Below are 20,555 nucleotides of genomic sequence, written 5' to 3'. Positions count from 1 at the left end.
AAAAGTTACAAGTCCTTGGCTCTGTGCTGGTAATTGTTGGCAATTCCACAGAGGCCAAAGGTATGATCCGTGCTCTCAAAGAACTTACAGTATACTGAGGAAACATGGCCAAGACACCAGAAAGAATAAGATCGAATTAAATACTGCATACAGAATACTGTAAACATCCAGAAGGCCAGACTTTGCTGCCTTTCTATCAGTTCCCAGACTATGTAGTGAAGTGACGTGGATAAGGAATGAATTGCCAGACTCTGGAATCTAGAGGGAAATACATGGGTTTGAGAATCATAAGTCTACCCTTTAATTAAACTGTGTACTCTGAGGTAAGTCACTCTGGGGTAATGCTGTAGCCCTAGTTTTCTCATCTGCAAAAGGTGGACAGTCATAAGACTTTCCCTACCAACCTCAACACATTTTAGCGGAGATAGAAACACTGAGCACATTCTCCAGGTTTATTTGTGACTTAAATTTGTAAAACTCTAATGTTTTTCCCTAGTTGCCTTTTGTTTACAAACATTTTTGTTTACAGATCTGCCTTTGGTTCACAAAAATGATTCATAACTACATACAGAGGCAAAGGAGTGGCTTTAGGAAATGTTATTGAATTAATATGTTGTCCTAAATATTTCTAGGATATTTTTGTAAACAGGAGACTTACCAACAACGTGACTGCAAGTGAGTCATTTACCTCTGTGCAATGTTATTTTCTACTTTGCGTAAGAGAAAAGGAAATGCGAATTCTAATTTTGTATAATTAATACCATGCCAAGGTCCTTCCTTTACCAATGAAAAGTCTTTCTCAGAAAAGAGAATGTTTCATTTATATATACTATATGTCATTTGCAGAAAATTTTATTGGAACTTGGCGTAAGGGACAAATGTAAAACTGGAGATTCAGAAATAAAAACAAATGTTTCAAACAATAGGCCCTTTTATCCACTTTCTGGCAAACATTAATTGTACATTTCTTAACCACTTAACGTTAATGCATTTTTATTCTTTCCATTATTAATGCTAATAATTGAGTTGAATGAAATAAAAATAATTATATATGTTTCAGGGAGGTCAATATAAGTTCCAACTCCTTATGTTGGGTATTTGCTTGGTACCTCATCTTTCTTAGCTAACTTTCCAATAAGAAGCATATCAAAAAATTCTCGGATACACTTTCCTATAAGAAGCATATCGAGTAATTCTCAGATAAATGCACTTAGAATTAAGTACTTTGGTGACTTCTTAGCTGTCTTCCCTAGATGTTTGCATCAACATGAAAGGCATTGGAGCATTTTTTGCAATGTTTGGAGGTCTTCTAGATAACAAAACTTCTTTACCTTGAGCAAGAGGGGATTTGAGGGAAGGACAGAATGCTCATATAAACTTTTGTTATTGTTATAGGGGACAGAAGTTTGGTGGGCCAGAATTTAAAATTCCATTATTATGTGAAAATACCACTTATAGGATAGATTTCTTATCTTGCTAAACCTTAAAATATTTTAAAGTTTATTAAGTATTACGAAACATTTTCCTTGAAAATGAACTCAAATAGGATACTATTCAAAAAGCAAAGAAAGCTCCACTGGAAACATAAATTCAAAATATTTAGTAATATGCAAATGGTTTTAAGGCAGTCTTTCAAAACCAGATTTAATTTGCAACTTTTTCAAGGTTTCAGTAAAATTTTAATGATGTAGAAGTCATAGATCTATGACTTGCCTTAAGCTGATTTCCATGCTCTTTTTTTCTAGTAGAGAGAATTTCTAATAATTTAAGAAAAGTATACATTATTTTCATAAAATCAAAGACTCCTATGTTTTGAAAAGCCATCAGTTAAGGGCTTCTCCTTATTCTTTATGTTCCACAAATCACTGTATCAAGAAGCCTCAGTCCTTTTCTGCTGCAAACAAAAAGAACTTTCACAGAAAAGAGAATATTGATTTTATATTGTGTTGTGTAGTGTGCAATTGCAGTGAGTTTTAAGAATATCAATTACAGTTAATTGTGAGAAATCAGTTTCATTTTTTGGAGTCTAATTCACACAAAGAATTCATTTGTATTTGGAGTTTAAATGTTGATAGTGCCTGGATCCACTTACTTGTGGTTCCATGGGTGAAGTTGCCCTTGGTCAACTGTGGTCTGAAAATATTAAATGGAAGATTCCAGAAATAAACAATTCATAAATTTTAAGTTGCATACCATTTTGAGTGGCTTGATGAAATATTGCACTGTCCTGCTCCATTCCATCTGGAACATGAATCATTCCTTTGTCCAGCGTATTCACACTGAAAACGCTGCCCACCCATTAGTCATTTAGCAGCTGTCTCAGTTATTAGACTTACTGTTGCAGTTACCAGATTATCTTGGTATTGCAGTGCTTGTGTTGAAGTCACCCTTATTTTTCTTAACATTGGGCCCCAAAGCACAAGAGTAATGATGTTAGCAATTCAGGTATGCCCAAGAGAAGCCATCAAGTGCTTCTTTAAATGAAAAGGGGAAAGGTCTCAATAAAAAAAGAAAAACGATGAGGTTGCTAAGACCAATGCTGAGAATGAATCTTCTCTCTGTGAAATTGTGAAGAAAGAAAAAGAAATTCGTGTTAGTTTTGCTGTCTCACTTAGATTGCAAAAATTATGGCCATGGTGCATGATAAGTGCCTAGTTGAGATGGAAAAGGCATTACATTTGTGGGTAGAAGACATGAGCAGAAACGTCTTCCAGTTGACAGCAACGTGCTGTGCTAGAAAGCACTGAGCCTATACAAAGCCTTCAACAAAAAATCCCCTGAAATGAGTGACACAAAGCCATTTAATTCAAATGAGGGATAGCTGCAGAGATTCAGGAATATAGGTCAGTAGTAGCCTAATACTACATCATAATGCCTACGTCATTTATCACACTTCATTTCATTATGTGTGTATTGTATCATCTCACATCACAGGAAGGGTGAGTATAGTACGATAAGATATGTTGAGAGAGAGAGAGAGAGACCACATTCACATAATTTTAATTACAGTATATTGTTATAATTGTTCTGCTTTATTGTTAGTTATTGTTAATCTCTTACAACAAAAGATTTGGAAATCTCCTAATTTATAAATGAAGCTTTAATGCATGTATAGGAAGAAGCATAGTATGTATAGAGTTTGCAGTTTCTGCCATGCACTGGGGTTTTGGAACATTTCCCCCTTAGATGATGGAGAACTACTGCATACATTTTATATTTATAATAACTATAAGACTAAGCAAAGAAAATATATTCATAGTTTGATAAGAATCACTAAATTTAAAAATATTTATTACATTTAAAATTTACATTTTAACCATGTAAAAATTATTTGCTTCTAAAATTATAAAATATGGTAAATCTCTAAAATGAGTAAAATATAATGTAAATATACGTGATTTTATCTCTAGAAAAGATAGGATTATAATACAATTATTGGCTGTCACAATTTGTGATCTCAATTTTTTGATTTGTATTTTGATTCTTGAAAAAAATGCTTAAAATTATGACTTGAAAATGTGGGTATTATCAGATGACAGCATATCACACTTGCAGGTGAATATGGAAATTGTAGAAGAGAACATTCTTGGTAATTTGTATTTAAACTGTACTTTTCATGTGAGATCATCTCTGCGTCAGGTATTGAGACCACGCTGCAGCCCGCTTCTCCATATTTCAGCATGACTCTCTTTAAACTTTATTTTAGATGTGACTTTACTGTAAATTTAAAGTTTTTAAAGAAGTTTGATTATACCACTCTCTTTAGTGAACAGTACTGTCATTGTCATGACTGTGAGTCATGGTTGGATATACTTTGCTAGAAACTGGGGTTATTAATTGGTTCAACACACTACTTCTTTTGAGGGGATTTTACTGTCAGGGAATTCTCATAGATGAACTACACTCCTAATCCATCTGTTAAATGTGATGTGTCTCATTCCATTTCCTAAAATCTTGTTGATGACCCATTATGGCAAAAGAAAAAAAAAAAGCCAGCCAAAATCATCATTCCTTAGTCCTGTCTCCTTAAAGGATTAGCTCCCTAATAAGGAAGCAGTATGCCTAATGCTATGGTAGGTGAGTTCTGTGACTGGATGGATAGTTCAGGTTTGAATTCTTTCTTTCCATTTATTAGTTGTGTAACTTATGGAAAAGTTGTTAGCTACCCACAGCTCAGTATTTTCATTTAAAGGGAAATGGTGCCTCCTAATGGGATTGCTTACATTAAGAATCAAACAGGAGTTGTTGTTTTCAGTACTTAGCACAGTATCGGACACTTCAAAAACTATTAATAAACTCAACTATTATTATCAGGCAACTATTTATTTTCAGTGTTGCTCCCTGAATGACTTTTCATTGAAAACTACTCTTTAGTGAGGAGACCCAGAAAAGGATGCAGCATCAAGCTAAAAGGTTGACCATTACTGAGTTTTAAGAAAGGATTATACTTAGTAATTGTGTGACCTCAGGCAAATTAATTTATCTTTCTGTGCCTTAGTTTCCTCCTCTGGAAATTGGCAATAATAATAGTTCTTATCTCACAAGATTGCTATGAGTATTAAGTGAATCAAATACATTTAACATTTGTAAAGTATTTATAACAGTGCTGGGAACGTAGTTTCTGTTAAACAAAGCAAGTAAATTAAATAACATTTTATAGATCACTAGCAACAAGTAGTTAATCTGTCGATCATCTTGTTAGGTTTCCGGGTTATAAAGGGATCCCAAATAAGTCAACCCTTTCTAGACACTCAGAGTTCCAAAGAAAACCCAACTTGTTCATCACTTCATTTTGGGAGGTCACCTTGAAAACTTTCAGCTTTGGAGAAAGGTGAAGTTGAGGTAAAACACTGTCATCATCCTCTTCATCATCAATTGATATAGAAAGTGAAATGCTATGCTTCATTACTTGATACTGAACAGAACATCTTTTTTCCCATGAAATATCCATGCTTCTGTTCTCTTCTATAGGTAGCACCCATAAATCTCAATGATTTCATTTGGAGAATGTTTCCTAGAACATGAAAATTGAAGAATAATTGACATTGAATAGCCACGGAATGTCCTTGAAGCCAGATTACTGTACAGCCATGAAATTGTGACTCAAAATTGATTTTCCTATAGTAGGCACGTAACATGAACATTAGGCTTAATACACCATGCCAAGTGGACATTGCTGCCCATTTTTCTACTGTGTTCACTTAAAAAGACACAGTCAAATGGAAAACCTTATCATTATCACATTTCTGAAATATCAAGTGTGATAGAGGGTTTCTATTTTCTGAGAATGTGTACATCTTTGGGGTTAAATTTAGTTAATTGTGGGAATTTGAGCATTCTCAATGTCAAACTACATGCTTTTACAGCTGTCAGAATTAGCTCTTCTCTGACAGTATATGTCTTTCCTTTTTTCTGTAAATAACATTTCAAAATATATTGTAATTGACGCAGTGTTTCCCCCGATGGAAACAGCGTTTTGGTTTGTCATCAACCTACATTTGCAGAGTGCCCAGTCCAGTTCTCATTGTTTTTTCATGTGTTCGCCTTCTGTTTCCTTTTTCACGTGGGAGACTACGTGTTTGCTGTTGAATATTGACTTAATGGTTATTTGTGTTTTTACCCATATCCATTCCAATTCTCGAATTTTTCCTTTTTACTTATTGATGTTTCCCTTTATCCTTTCTTATTTAACTCTGTTTTCTAAAGGCAAATCTATGGGTTATTTTTAGCTAGATGCATGTTGAAAGAAATGAGCTTTTACAATCTATCTTACATGAAAATGCTTTCCATTTCTTTAAATACTTTGCAATACTATATTTGGTTATCAAATTATTAACACCAACGGATTACCACTACACCTCTGGGTTTGGTCATCAATTGATAAAATGGATGATTCTTGATCTTCCAGAGAAAAAGTTATGTCATAAAATCAAAAGAATCTTTTCCTTGAAGAATCTGTGGTACAATGTTTATGGGTGACCAAAATTATTCCTCATTTCTAAGTGTATCTTAAGTTTTATCTATTTTTTATCTACTAGAAAAGAAATGAAAATAATGGGGCATTTACTGTGGCTGAAACTATAACTTTGTACAGAAAAAAGTTGGTAGGAACACTTCCCCTAAAAGTAATGATTTGACTCAAATTAATGCATTTTAAAGACTGCTGATTTAGATTGCTCAATGTTACAAAGTTCTTTCTAGATCTTCTTGAGTTACATCTGCTTCACAGAAACACTGGAGATTGTCTAGCTGCATGGGTGTTCTTATTAGTCACTTGAGAGTACAAGGTAATTAAATTTGCTTGGAAAGCATGTTTTTTTCATGGAAGTGATTTATTGCTAACTCTGTCACTAATTAGCTTTCTGACCCTAGAGAAAGTACTTAACCTTGCCTGGTCCTCAAATTCCTTGTCTGTAAGATAAAGGGATTGGACCAGATGACCTCAGTGGGCTCTTTCTACTTCTAAATATCTGTGATTTGATGAAAACAAAAAGAGAAGTCTGTTCTGGGGTTTGGCTGCTGCCCTGTGGTCTGAGTTCTTGACATGCATGCTTTTTAGTCACTGGGCATGCCGAGATGAAAATGCTGCCTCCCTTGAAGTTAAAAGGCCCCTTTCTTTAGCACCTTGAGCATGGACTTGAGCATAAGTTTTGAGGCATCCTAGTCCTTTCTAGAACATGCCAAAGTGCCCCCAAATTCCCAGGAGAATCTAGAATGTCTAGAAACCTCTGTAGCTCCTTGGTCTGTTGACAGAAATACTTGATTTTTTTAAAAAGAGGCTCATAGACTTTCTTCTTTCTGGGCTATAAACCACTCACTTTTTAACCTTTAAATTCCCACACACTTAACTAAACTTGTTACTGATATTATTTAATGGCTATTAAGTTTCAGTAACAGCTGGTTCTAAACACAAAAAGACTGCAAATGTGAAGTATTCACAACAAACAAAATTCTGAAACCACAACTCTTTACAGTGTCCATATGATCTAGTGGTTGTGGCATGGCCTACAGGGTCAGACCAACTGGTTTGAATCTTGGCTCTCCAGCCTACTCGTGTGGAGTCCAGAGCAAGCAATTTAACATCTTTGAGTCTTAGGTTCCATCTGTACATAAGACTGATAACAGTATTTGCCTCATATGTTAGCTGTCATCCAATGAAGGCAGCATCTGTAGGATGCTTACATATTTGGCAATGTTTTTTATAGCTCAGTAAGTACTGGCTATATTCCCAGTTTGCTTTAGTTTTCAGATACCTCTTAAGTCACAGAGATAAAGTCATTTTAAAATAAAGATAAAAATCAAGAGTGCCAGGGTGAGCAAGACTTTACTAAGTTGGTGCAGTGTACAAGAATTGGCTCTGGAGACAGATAACAGTTGTGTTCAAACTGTGTGTCTCTTTCACTCCATATCCCTGGGAAGACTAACTCTCATAGCTTGCATCTTGACTTGCAAAGTAGGAAAAATAATTTTCAGTGAAGATGAAATGAAACAAGTGAAAACACCTGTTGCATAATAGGCTTGTCATTGCTTGTTTTCTTCCCTTGAAAGGGATCATAGAGATGAATGACTGAAACTTCTAGTGTGTTCGCATTCTTAGAGTCAGGGCTGCACTGAAACAATGGTAGGCAGTTAGTCTCTATTTTATTTTGAAGAAAAGATTCCCCGGGAATTAGATTTCATAGCTTGCTTCCATTACTTTAACCCCAATGAAATTTAAGCTAATTTCTTCCTGTTCTTGTCTAAGTAAGGATATAAACCAACTGGTGACTCTCCTGTGGGAAGTAGCCTTTCACAATCTGAAGTCACCCATTAGTCTTTCATTCTCTGGCCTTAAATAATGCCATTTTCAACCGACTTGAAACAATTTTTTAGTTTTTAGTTTTTCTGCCACCACCCAAGTCTACTCCAACCTCGTATATCTTTCTCAAATAGTACAAAAGTTTAGATGACAAAATTGAAAAGCACTAGCACATTTCTTGCTAATTATTCATTCTAAAAATTAGTAAATAATTTAGTTAACAGCACTTTATTGAGAGGATACTAAGATATTTAGGTTGAATGCTAGATGTCGATAGCACCGTGGGATTAAGAGATGTGGTAACATTGAATTACGAATGACCTTTACTTACATACAAGGAAGTTTATAGGTAAAATAATTTCTTTTTTTTGATACTTTAAATACATTATCTCATTAGATTTTCACAGCCTCCCATGAAGTAAGTTGAATAACCACCACTTTCCCTATGGTCACACTGAGGCACAATAAGCTAGTTAATGTAGCTTGCTCAGCGTTACATGGATTAGGTGAAGTACAGCCAAGACTTGAATGCAGATCCTCTGAGCAATGCTAGGGGGGCTTTCTCCATACAGTTCAACTAGCCTTCTACTTCTAAGTATATCCAAGCCTTATTATTTTTTTCAAGATGCATAAGTTACATTAAACAATAATTTGTGTGGGAGATGTCTGATAGCTTATATCCAGCCATGAGCCCCTTAAGTAAACTTCTTAGAACCTGAGCTACTTCTTATTTTTTGGCAGCTTTATTGAAGTGTAACAGATACACAAAGAATTGCACAGTTTTAGTGTGTACAATTTGATGAGCATGGACATATGCAAACACTTACAGTGACATCACCACCCAAGATAGTAGACATATTCATCACCTCCTTTGTTTCCTTGTGTCTCTTTGTTTTTTGTTGTTGTTGTTGTGGTGGTGGTGGTGGTAAGAACATTTGACATGAGGTCTATGCTCAACAAATTTGGAGATGCACAGTACCATATTGTGCTGGACTCCTTTCTAGTCCTATAGAATTAATGCATAAACATAGGACTATGTGAGCAGAACCCACCAGAATGTTTTGGAGACATCAATCCAGAGATCCTGGGAACTGACTTAGACCTAGTCGTAATACAAGAGGCCCGGTGATTTCACCCTTGGGGATTACAAATGCTTATTAACAATGGATGACACATGGGAAGTTTCATTTGTGATTTAGGAAGTCGTTTAAGTAAGATTAGAATTAAGATGATTAGGCTAAAGATTATGCATATGGCTGCAAAAAGGCTTCATGTTAAATCTTAGAGATGATATTAGAGAGAAAGGAATTGGAAATAATTTCAGTGGAAAGAAGTTAATGAGCCTGCTAATCTTATTAGACACATCTTGTAGCATAAAGACTGTTGGAAACAAGCCGAAAGCCTTCTTTTCAAGCTGAGTTAAGATCTTCTTTGGAGTTAGGTGAAAATAATGGTAATGGACTGTTTGATTCTCCTTTGCTATAATGGTCTGTAAAAAAACTGCTTGTGAGAAGAAATACTAACATTTTTCACTTGCAAGTTATATTTATGACAAACTGCCTAAAGTGCTCTGAAACATGAAGAGATATATGTTGTCGGGGAGAAAACTAGACATATTGGCATCTCAGAAAAGACCTAAGAACCAGACTGACAGTCTGGGTTTAAGCTTACCTTAACCCTTGGTCAGCTGAAAATTAATGTGACTGCATCACAATGCCTCTCAAGAGACCAAATTCATGTTAATAACACAACTCAAAGACTATAAATCTGTACAACTGAGAAGTTATTCTGTGTAATCTTTAACCCTTGAAATTCTGTGTCTTCTTTCATTATATTGTGGGAATTGACAAAGTTGGAAATTTATAAAATAAATGTATAACAATATACAAATAAAATTATAAAGATTGTCTTAAAATTGTGAGAGGAATTCAGATAATTTTTGTGTGTTGCCGTAGGATAGAATAGGTCAATTTTACTGTTGTGTTGTCTATTTTCTTTTCTTTTTTTTTCTGAGATGGGATCTTGCTCTGTGACCTAGGCTGCAGTGCAGTGGCGCAATCTTGGTTCACTGCAACCTCTGCCTCCTGGGTTCAAGGGATTCTCCTGCCTCGGCCTCCTGGATAGCTGGGATTACAGGCAAGTGCCACCACGCCAGGCTAATTTTTGTATTTTTAGTAGAGATGGGGTTTCACCCTGTTGGTCAGGCCGGTCTCTAACTCCCCACCTCGTAATCTGCCTGCCTCAGCCTTCTAAAGTGCTGGGATTACAGGTGAGAGCCACCGCACCCGGTCATATGTTTTCTATTTTCAATGTAAACAATTGTATAGTTATCAAAACAGGAAGATGCCTATTGCCCTATGATGCAAAAATGAAATTTTTAATAGTTTTTATAAATGGAGCTGTTAGTAATGCAGAAAAATTATATATGGAAACACTTTTGATAAATGTGATATTTCGTATTCTAGTATATATATCTCATAGTTCAGAGGATACATTTTCATACCCCTCCTTGAAATAATTTATAATAGGCTGCACAGTTGTATTCTTTAAGGTACCAAGACTCTCTTTGGGTCATTTAGCATGAATATATGTATGCATCAGAAATTCAGATTGTATGTAAGAGCTTAATAATATATCTCTTTTATGAAGAAAAATTTCTGTGTAGTTTCTAAAATAGATCTGTTACATTATTAACATGAATGTACACAGTTAACCTCCATGTATCTATCTCACTAGAACATAAACTTTTTTCTTTTCATAGAAGAAATTATCCCTTCTATCTGGATTACTTCAAATTTTATCATAAAACTCAGCGGTGGTTCCAGGAAACAGCTGGTGTTTTTGCCTCTCCACTTTCACAAAAACATGCAATGCATTAAGGAATAAACTATCTCAAAACCATAAACTGGTTAACTCTTCTTTATGTGCAGGCAACTAACATATCAAGAATGTTATGGTTGAGGTTTGCTGCATTGAGTCATTATTGTATTTTTCTTGATTCATAACCTAGAGTATGGGTTAGAATCAGAACATTTAGGGTTGGAGACCAGGCCTTTGTGATGATAGTGGTTGTTGCTGTTTTTTTGAAGTTCCCCAAGTGACTCTGATATAAACCCTCTGTTTGAAAATAACTGTTTTATATTTATTAAAATTTCCAAGGAGGTTGCATTTGTTAAGTTACATTGTATGGCACCTAGTAAAATACCTTTCATGTTAAGTAGCGCTAATACCTCTTATTATAGTAATAAACGATTTTTCAACAAATATCTTAAAGTGTGAACACACATTGAAAGTCTATCAAAATGTATTATGGTAGTTGCCTGCACGTGAAGAAGAGTTAAGCAGATTATGGTTTTGAGATAGTTTATTCCTTGATGCATTGCATGTTCTTTTTTGGTGTGTGTGAAAGTGGAGAGGCAAAAACACCAACTGTTTTTGGAACCTCAACTGAGTTATGATAAAATTTGAACTAATTCAGACAAAAGAGATAATTTCTTCTACAAAAGAAAAAAGATGTATGTTCTAGTGAAATACATACATGGAGGTTGACTCTGTACATTCATATTTATAATGTAATGGGTCCATTTTAGAAACTGTACACTGAAAACCACCTCACTGACTTTAAAATGCATCCCATTACCAATAAAGAGAGATCTTTGCACCACCGAAATCTCACTAAATTGCTCTGTGTGGAATTTTTTAAATTAAGTAAAGGCAAGACCATGTAAATAATAGTTAATAATGCTCCCATAGCCTCTCAGCCTTTAGCTTGTCTTGAGGAAATGTTGAAAATATAGGAGAGACACTTTGGTTTATGGTGTGTTTCAGAAATCAGATGTGTACTCAATATGCCCACTGTGTATCTTAATCAGCTGGAAACATTCCTTCATACTACACTTCTAAACTGTGACGAAGAATTAATGAGTATCTAATGAGTGTCTGCTTTGGACAGCGCTCAGTGCTATGTCTTGTATATAGAGCAATATAACACATGCCTTTTTTGCCCCAAAGACCACACAATCTGGATGGGAAGAAGAGATGTACACGTAAATAATAGAGAGCCACAAGCTGGCAAATAGACATTCATATCAAGCTATGTGATAGTGGCAGTAAACGGCAAGAAGAAAGGAGAAAGCAGTGATTGTTTGGGCACAGTCCCATGCCACATGGAAAGAATAATTTGGGGAAAGTACAAAGTAGATGAATTTTAGGCAGGGGGAAGTAGTGGTGTGGTAAAGATGACTGCAGAGGCAGCCTCTGTTTATGTGCTTAAGCATCCAAATAAAATTCGATGATAACCAACATTTATTGAGAGTACTGTCTATTTTGTGGATTGTCAGTCCTCATAAACAACCTGTGATGTAGGCAGTGTTACCATCCTCACTTTACAGGTGAGAAAACTGATGCCCAGAGAGGTTAAGTAACTTGCCCATTGCCAATAGTTTTCCTTTCCCTGGAGAAGATGATCTATTAAAAAAAATAACCAGATATAAACACCTTTGCTGGTTTAGTGTCCAAACATGACTGTTAGGTCTATGGAAAAGAGCATTCACTGACTAAAAAAATAGGACCCTGATTTCAACATTAATGTTCTGAAGTATTACACGTTGGTCTGTGAGGAAGCTCCACTTGGTCCCACATGTGACAAAGAATACTTGATACAACCAACATCTGCCCATACTAAAGCCAGCCAACAGCTGCTGGCTAAACTTTAAACCCATAGTCTAATACATCAAATTAGCATGCAGAATCCCTGCAATTACTTGTTGTCAGGATAACTGCATTTTTTGATCAGAGAATGCCTTAACCATATCAAAGTCCCCAGTGTGTAATACTGAAGGGGGAGCTGAAGTCCAAGGCTTTTAATACCTAAATGGAGTCACTAATTTTATTTTGAATGATACTATTGTGTGGTGTTAACAAATTTTACTTACTGTTAAAACTCTGGCAAAGTGTCATATTCTCTAAAATAGAAATAAAGCCAACCTTGTAATTGCACACATGTGCATGTAACCATTTAGTTCTTTAAAGTGAAGCTAGGTGTGTACAGTGGCTCTCACCTGTCATCCCAGCATCTTGGGAGTGGAATTCAAGACCACCCTGAGCAATACAGGGAGCCCTTGTCTCTACAGAAAAATTTTAAAAATTTAGCCGGTACCAGCTACTTGGGAGGCTGAGGTGAGAGGATCACTTGGGCCCAGGGGGTTGGGGCTGCAGTGAGCTGTTTTCTCACCCCTGCACTCCAGTTTGGGAGACAGAGTAAGATCCTGTCTCAGAAAAACGAAACAGAACAAAAAATAAAAAGGAAAGCTGCAGGCAGTTGGGAAGAGGATGTTGGCCTTTCAGTTCTTGTGGAAATGACGAAGTCTTCCCTAGAGCTAATGACTTGACAGTGGAGTTTGTGAGAACCATGTTCATTTCCATTGCTAATGTCAGCTGTGTTTTCTTAATAATTTTAATATATGTGATATATGTGAGTTTCTTTATGGAAAAGGCTTGTCTCATTAAGCTTTTTATTTTATTGAAACATGGACCTAAAAAAGGTCTCAAGGACTTACTTATTTTTTTATTGCCCAAGCTTTGAAAAAAATACTGCTTTAAGTCATCCTCCAAAGATGTGTATTTGTTTCTTTTAACTATCAAAATCTTCCATAGTCTTTACACAATTACCTTTATTAATGAAATTGGGTATTTTCTCCATAATGGCTGATTTTAGTCTAATACCTTCACGGTAGAATTGGTCCTTTTGGATAGAAACCAAACAAGGATTTTATCAACGAGACTTGATAATATCAAGCCTTGTTTTTGAATATGCCCCTTTACTTTTCCCCTAACTTTTATGATTTTAATGTTAGTACATACCCATATGTAACATGAAAATAATAATTTGTGTCTTCTCAAGATTACTTTGAAAATGCTTTTAAGGTATTGAATTTTAGAAAACGAGTATATCTCTCCTTCAACATGTGAAATATGAAACAATTTCAAAATAAAAATATACCCAATATTTATGTCCCTTTCTACTATATCAACTTTTGACAATCTATAATTAAATAACATTTAGAGCTTTTGAAAAAGCTCTAAATTACTTGGATATTATTATTCAATAATTTAGAACAGTTGGACACTCACTTTGATTTCATTGACTTTTCTGAGATATTTAAAAGAGAGAAAATTTTAAATATATTTATTTATATCAACTAGATTTTATATGGTATAGTAGTTCCTTTGTAACTGGGAATTCATTACTTTTACTGTCTTTCCTTTTTATTTCTATAATTATTTTTAAGATGAAGTTTAGTTCTTTAAGAACTGGACCTCCAAATGATCCTTATTTGTTTGGTAAGGCAAGCTCTCATTGTAAGTGTTTGAAAGATTCACAGTTGAATTACATTTACAAGGTAGAGAACTAAGTTCTTTTTTCAATGATAAACAGGAAATGTCAGTACTCTGAGTAATATTTTCCACTCATATAGCAAATGGGATTTTCCAACAGATTGTTGGTTCAGTCACATTTTTTTTCAGACTATATTTACTCCAAGTGCTAAAGGATATTTTATGAAATAATTTATTTCTTCTTTAGCTTGAATTAATAATCAGATAAAATTCATATGTGACATGATGTGCTCCTGGACTGGGCTTTAACAATCTAGAAAAGAGATCACAACTGTTTAGTTTTTATTTCTCATCATTTGAAAGGTTAAGGAGTTTGTTTCTCTAGAGAACACTTTGTTTTGTAATATGAAGATATTTTCTAACATGTGTATTTGTTTCATTTCCAATGTTATATATACTTTTTATAACAAGTAAAAAAGTAAAAAATATAAAATAAAAATTAGTAGCACCCTCTTTCTCCAAATTTCACTTTCCTGAGATGACTGTTGCTAACAGATTTATTTCTTTCTAAAACTTTATGCTGAAGAAAACATTTACACCATGTATATAGGATTTTATTATCTCATATTTTTAAACAAATCAGGATCACTCTATATTTATTACTTTGAATTTTGCTTTACAAATTAATGCCCTTATCATTACTGGGCAAAATGTTATAAAACATTATTTTTAATGTTTACATAATTTAATCCCTTATTATGTATAAACCATAATTTTTGCAGTCATCCACTTTTGATGCCTTCAAGATGGCTTAAGTTTTTTGCTATCATAAACATTGCTTCAATAAATTTTTTTGTAGGTATAGCCTTATGTGTCAGTGGTTTCATTTCTATAGGCTAGATTGCTACGTTTCAAATACAAGCTAGATTGCTTGATTCAAATACATTGAATCAAGACTACATGTATTTCAAACTTTAATATATTTGTCAGATTACTTTATAAAATTCACACACTAGCCATATGTGAATATTTTCTCATTCCCTCTCGAACACTGGATATTTTAGTCTTTTAAATGTATTGCTTATTAATGGGTGAAAACTAGTATTTCTGATTGCTTTGACTTGCTTTTATTAGCCTACTAGTGAGACTGATGCTCTTTTTATATTTCCTCTTCTGTCAATTTGCTGTTCAGCCCTTTACCGATTTCTTTTGAAAACATTCTTTTATTGAATTGCCTAGATAAAAGTGCACAAACATAGTGTATACAATTCATTGAATATTCATAAGGTGAACTGACTCATGAAATCAGAATCAATATCAAAAATAGAGTATCAACTCAGAAATGGGCTTTGAATCCCCTCTCAGTTACTGTCTGTCCCCAGAGCTCACCACTGTGCTGACTTAAATGATACTTTACTAATTTTATCTGTTGTGAACTTTTTGTAGATAGAAACACTAGCGATCTTCTGCACCTGGCTTCTTTTGCTTAACAGGATGTGCAAGTTGGCCATATTTGTAGAAAATAATGTGTTCATTTTCATATTTGAATTTCATTATCTGAACATGCCAGAATTGTTTATTCTTTTATATTGGTTAGTTATTTCTGTATACCAAACCAACCCAAAGTTCAACAGCTTTAAATAAGCTTTAAAAGAAGAAGTTATGTTATAGTTTACAAGTCAACTGGGTGGTTCCTCTGTTTGTAGCTGGGCTTACCTTCAGATATGTAACCAGCGTGGGTTGGGTATGCAGTTCTCTAATGGTGTCAGGGCTCTCTCATCTGATTGGGAGTCAGCTCTTTGTAAGCCAGTCTAGGAGGCCTCAGCGGAACAAGTGGGCTCTCCTTTACAGTATCTTGTTCTTGAACAGTCTAGTCTGGGCTTGTTCAGATGGTGATGGCAAAGTTCCAAAAGAGAGGATAGAAACTGCAAGGCCACTTGAGGCTTGCTTTGGAATTAGCACACCATTATTCCTGCCATAAGAAGCAGGCCAAGCCTATATACCAGAGAATGGTGATAGATTCCATCCCTTGATGGAGCTGCAGCCAAACCCTATCTCTACTCTATCTCAGTTGCACCATTTTACATTCCTGGCAACAATGTATGATTATTTCAGGTGCTTCAGTTTCTCACCAACATTTACAATAATCATTTTAAATTTTAGTCATTCTAGTAGTTGTATCTATAATTTGCATTTCCCTAATGATGGTGAACATTGTTCATGTGCTTATTTGCCACTAATGTATCTTTCTTGAAGCAGCTCATCAAATCTTTGTCTATTTGTTTTAAATTGGAGATTTATTTTCTTATGTTTGAGTCTTGAATGTTCTTTAATATTCTAGATACAAGTTGTTTCTCATATATATATAACTTGGAACTATTTTGTCTTAATCTGTAGTCTGTCTTTTCGTTCACTTAACAGTGATTTTGAAGAACAGAAGTTCTTAATTTTGTTAATTTAACTTTTTGTTGTTTTGTTAATAATGCTTTTGATGTTGTAGCTAAGAAATTTTTGCCTAACCTCAGGTCATAAATAGTTTCTCACTCAGCTTAGCTTAGTTTATCTTGCTAGTTTTAGTAAGAGGTCTTATATATTTTTGTCAGATTTATTTCTAAGCTTTTTATATATTTGATGCTATTTAAAATGGTATTTACTTTCAAATTTCATTCACAAATTGTTGCTAATACATATAATTTATTTTGGCACATGAATCTTGTATTCCCAACACACAAAACTCACCTTTTAGTTCAAGTAGCATTAATATGTATTCCACTAAATTTTCTCAATGGATGAAATATCATTTGAGGATAAAAACAGTTTTCCTTCTTCATTTCCAACCTAATGCCCGCCCACTCTTCCTCCCTTCTCTTTTCCTTATTGCACTGTATAGAACCCCCAGTATAATGTTAAATATAAATGCTAAGAGTGGATTCTTGCTTGTTACTTATCTTAGAAAGTGTTCAGTCTTATATCACTTGGTAAACTGTTAGCTCCAGATTTTTTGATCACTCTATTTCTGTGGTGACTCCAATTACATGTATAATAGGCTGTCCAAAACTGTCTTCATTTTTTTTCAGTCTTTTTATTTTGAGTTTTCTTGCTCTCTATTTTCAAATATACTAAGTCTTTTCTTCTTTATTGTCTAATCTGCTTTTTGTAACATGCACTGTTTATCTCATCTCAGACATAGTTTTAATCTCTAAAAGTTGGATTTTAGTATTTTAAATATCTTCTATGTGTCTACTTAACCTGTTTAATTTTTGCTTATCTTCTGGAACATATGCAAGGCCATTATAATAACTGCTTCAATGTCCTGCCTATTACTCTGTCATTTGCATGATTTCTGTCTGTTAGGTTTAATTGAGTTTTCTCATTATGGGTTTTATTTTCTTAATTCTTTGTATGACTGGTATGTTTGTTAGATGTTAGACATTTTAAATTTTACCTGGCTGAATGCTGGATATGTTTGAATTCCTATAAATACTCTGTAGCTTTTTTTCTGAAATTTAGTTAAGTTATTGAAACCAGACCTTTGAGTCTTATTTTTAAGCTTTATTAGGTGCTAATTTTATCCACTATAGGGAAAAACCCTTCTAAGTACTCTGCCTGATGCTCTGTGAATTATGAGGTTTTTTACTCTGTTGAGAAGAAGCTCTTTTCTTTGTGTTTTGATAGTTCTGTGACTTTTCCCTCTTAATTCTTTAGAGTGATTTTTATCTGGCATTGTGTAGTTTCCTCCCGTGCATGGGAGAATCAGTGCTCAGTAGAATATTTGAGGTGGACCCTCTGCAGATGTTGGAGTTTCCTCTCTGTGCTACTCTTTTATCTCCCATGTTTACTCTCTGGGCTCCCAACTGTACCTTCTCAACTCAGAGAGAATGCCAGATTTGACCTGGGTTTCTTCTTCTTGTAAAGTAGCCTGGAAACTCTCCCCAGAAAGTAAACTGAAGACATTATGGGACTAACTGACTTCATTTGCTTTTTGTTTCTCAGAGATCACCCTCTTTTTGCCTAATGTCTAATTTTTTGAGACACTTCTCAACATATTGTTCATTAAGGGAGTTCAGGTTAAAGCCACACTGGAATACCACTACAGACCTATAAGAATATCTAACACCAAATGTTAGATGTGAAGTAACTGGAATTCTAAAACACTGCTTGTACAGTGTTTCAGTACAACCACTTTGAAAAACTATTTTATACTTTTCTTAATTAAACGTATATTTACCATATATTCCAGCTATTCCACTACTAGATATTTGTCCAAGAGTAACGGAAGCACATGTTTTACAAAGACTTGCATATAAGAGTGTTCATAGCTGATTTATTTGGAATAGTCAAGAAATAGAAATAATCTAAATCTTCCACTAATAGGTAATAAATAAATTATGATATACCCATACAATGGAGTACTACTTAGCAATTAAAAACATGAACTATTGATACACACAAACCAACATGGATTAATGTGTAAATAATTATGATGAATGAAATAAGCCAAACAGAATACAAATACATTTCACTCCCTTTGTAAGAAATAAAATTTAATAAAGTACAAGTTATCTATAGCAATATGAAGCCATTCGGAAGTTTGCTGGGGATGAGGATGGAGCAGGGAGGGAAGACAAATAGGAATTGCCCAGGGGCATGAGAAAACTATTGGGGCTAATAAGTATATTTATTCTCATGATTGTGGTGATGGTTTTATGGATGTGTACATATATCAAATATTATCAAATTTTATAGTTTAAATATATACAGTTTAGTGTAAGTCAGCTATAACTTCATAAAAGTAAAAACTGTCTTGGAGAAGCTTTAGATCAGAATGATATTTTCACATTCAGTAATCCCTTCACAAATTGTTTTAATATGTTATTTAACTCATCCATGGAGTTTTAAATGTCAACTACTACATAATTTTTATTCCTAGAAATTCTATTTTGTTCTTTCTCTTATCTTCTGATTCAACCTTGAAATATTTTGCTTTTCTTTACAAGTCAATCATTATTTTTAAAAAATCTTTCTCACATCTTCTGATTCAACCTTGAGATATTTTGTTTATAAGTCAATCATTGTTTTTTAAAAACATTGAAATGTAATACAAATTTTAAAAATAAAACATATGTACTTATTTTATATTTAATGTCTGATAATTTCTGTAACTCAAGTCCTTGAGGATGTGAATATGTTGTAGATAGTCTTTTGTTTCCTCAAGTGTTTGTCAAGTTTTGCCAAGTGAACCTAATCCACAGGTATTGCAAGTTGCTGTACTCAGGAATTTTTCCTCCAGCAAGTATTATATTTTATTTACTTTTGTCAGAAAGCAGGGATGCATACCATGAGGGATCCTTTATTTTTGGTTTGAAATCTCTCCTACCATACAAGGCTACAAATTCAAATCCCACTGTCATGTGAGGGTGGACTTATACGTACACTCCATGGGAGAATATTTTATTATTCCTTTCTACCCATGACTTAGTCAGCTTGGGCTGCCAGAACAAAATATCATAGAGAAATTTACTGCTCATAGTTCTGGAGTCTTGGTAGTCCATGATCAAAGTACTGGCAAAGTAGCTTTCATTCTGAGGCCTCTTCTCTTGGTTGCAGGTGGCCACCGTCTCACATTGTACCCCCATGTCTGCTTCTTTGTGCATTGTCAGGGAGGGAGATAAAGTTCTCTGTGTCTCTTCTTACCAGGGCAGTAATTCCACCATGAGAGTCCTGCCCTCATGACCTTATCTAAACTTAATTGCCTCCCAAAGTTCCCATCTCCAAATACCATCACATTGGGGTTAGGACTTCAACATATCAACTTTGAGGAGACACAATCTTTAGTCCACAACAATCCAGAATTGTGACAGAAACAGACAGGTTTTTTTGATTGGCTACCTTTGCTAGCAGTTAGGGTTTTCTCATCCATCATTTCAATCGAGTATATCAACTTGGAGAGTCCAGTTTCTATGTCTAAAAGAAAGGAGCAGGAGGTGAAAGATGTGTACATTAAGTCTCAATCACTCAATTGACCTATTTTGTGGCCATTATTTTTGGAGACTCTAGAATCATAGTATGAGCATACGCTCACACAGGAGCTTTACTTTCTGTTATTGCTTATCACTTTGATTGCGATTTAAAATTTTTTCTGTTACCTTTGGGAAATTTCCTTAATTTCTTGCTAACTTTAGCAATACATTTTAAGGCATGTTTGTTGTAATATATGAGAATCTAGATGTTTTCCAAGTAAGGGGTGCTCAGAACATCTAGTTATTCTTTGACTGGAAAGTCAGGTTCTGATGGGTATGCCTCTATTTTGCCACTCAGGATTGAAAAGGTGGTAATTCCATGATCAAAGGCACAGAGAAAAGACATTTCCGGTAGTATTTGGGGTCCTGTGACAGGCTCACAGAGAACATGGATAATAATA

At 34.5% G+C, this 20,555-nt stretch overlaps 1 protein-coding gene across 1 annotated transcript in view; it reads left to right on the top strand.

Annotated features, from left to right (window-relative positions):
- The window catches only part of MOXD1 (monooxygenase DBH like 1), a 118,982-nt gene that overhangs the window by 29,695 nt on the left and 68,732 nt on the right, over positions 1–20,555 (top strand). The window lies entirely within an intron of this gene.

This window comes from Callithrix jacchus, chromosome 4 (genome assembly GCF_049354715.1).
Source record: "Callithrix jacchus isolate 240 chromosome 4, calJac240_pri, whole genome shotgun sequence".
NCBI classification, from domain to species: Eukaryota; Metazoa; Chordata; class Mammalia; order Primates; family Cebidae; genus Callithrix; species Callithrix jacchus.
The sequence above is the reverse complement of the archived record's forward strand: the minus strand, read 5'-3'. Positions and strand labels throughout refer to the sequence as shown.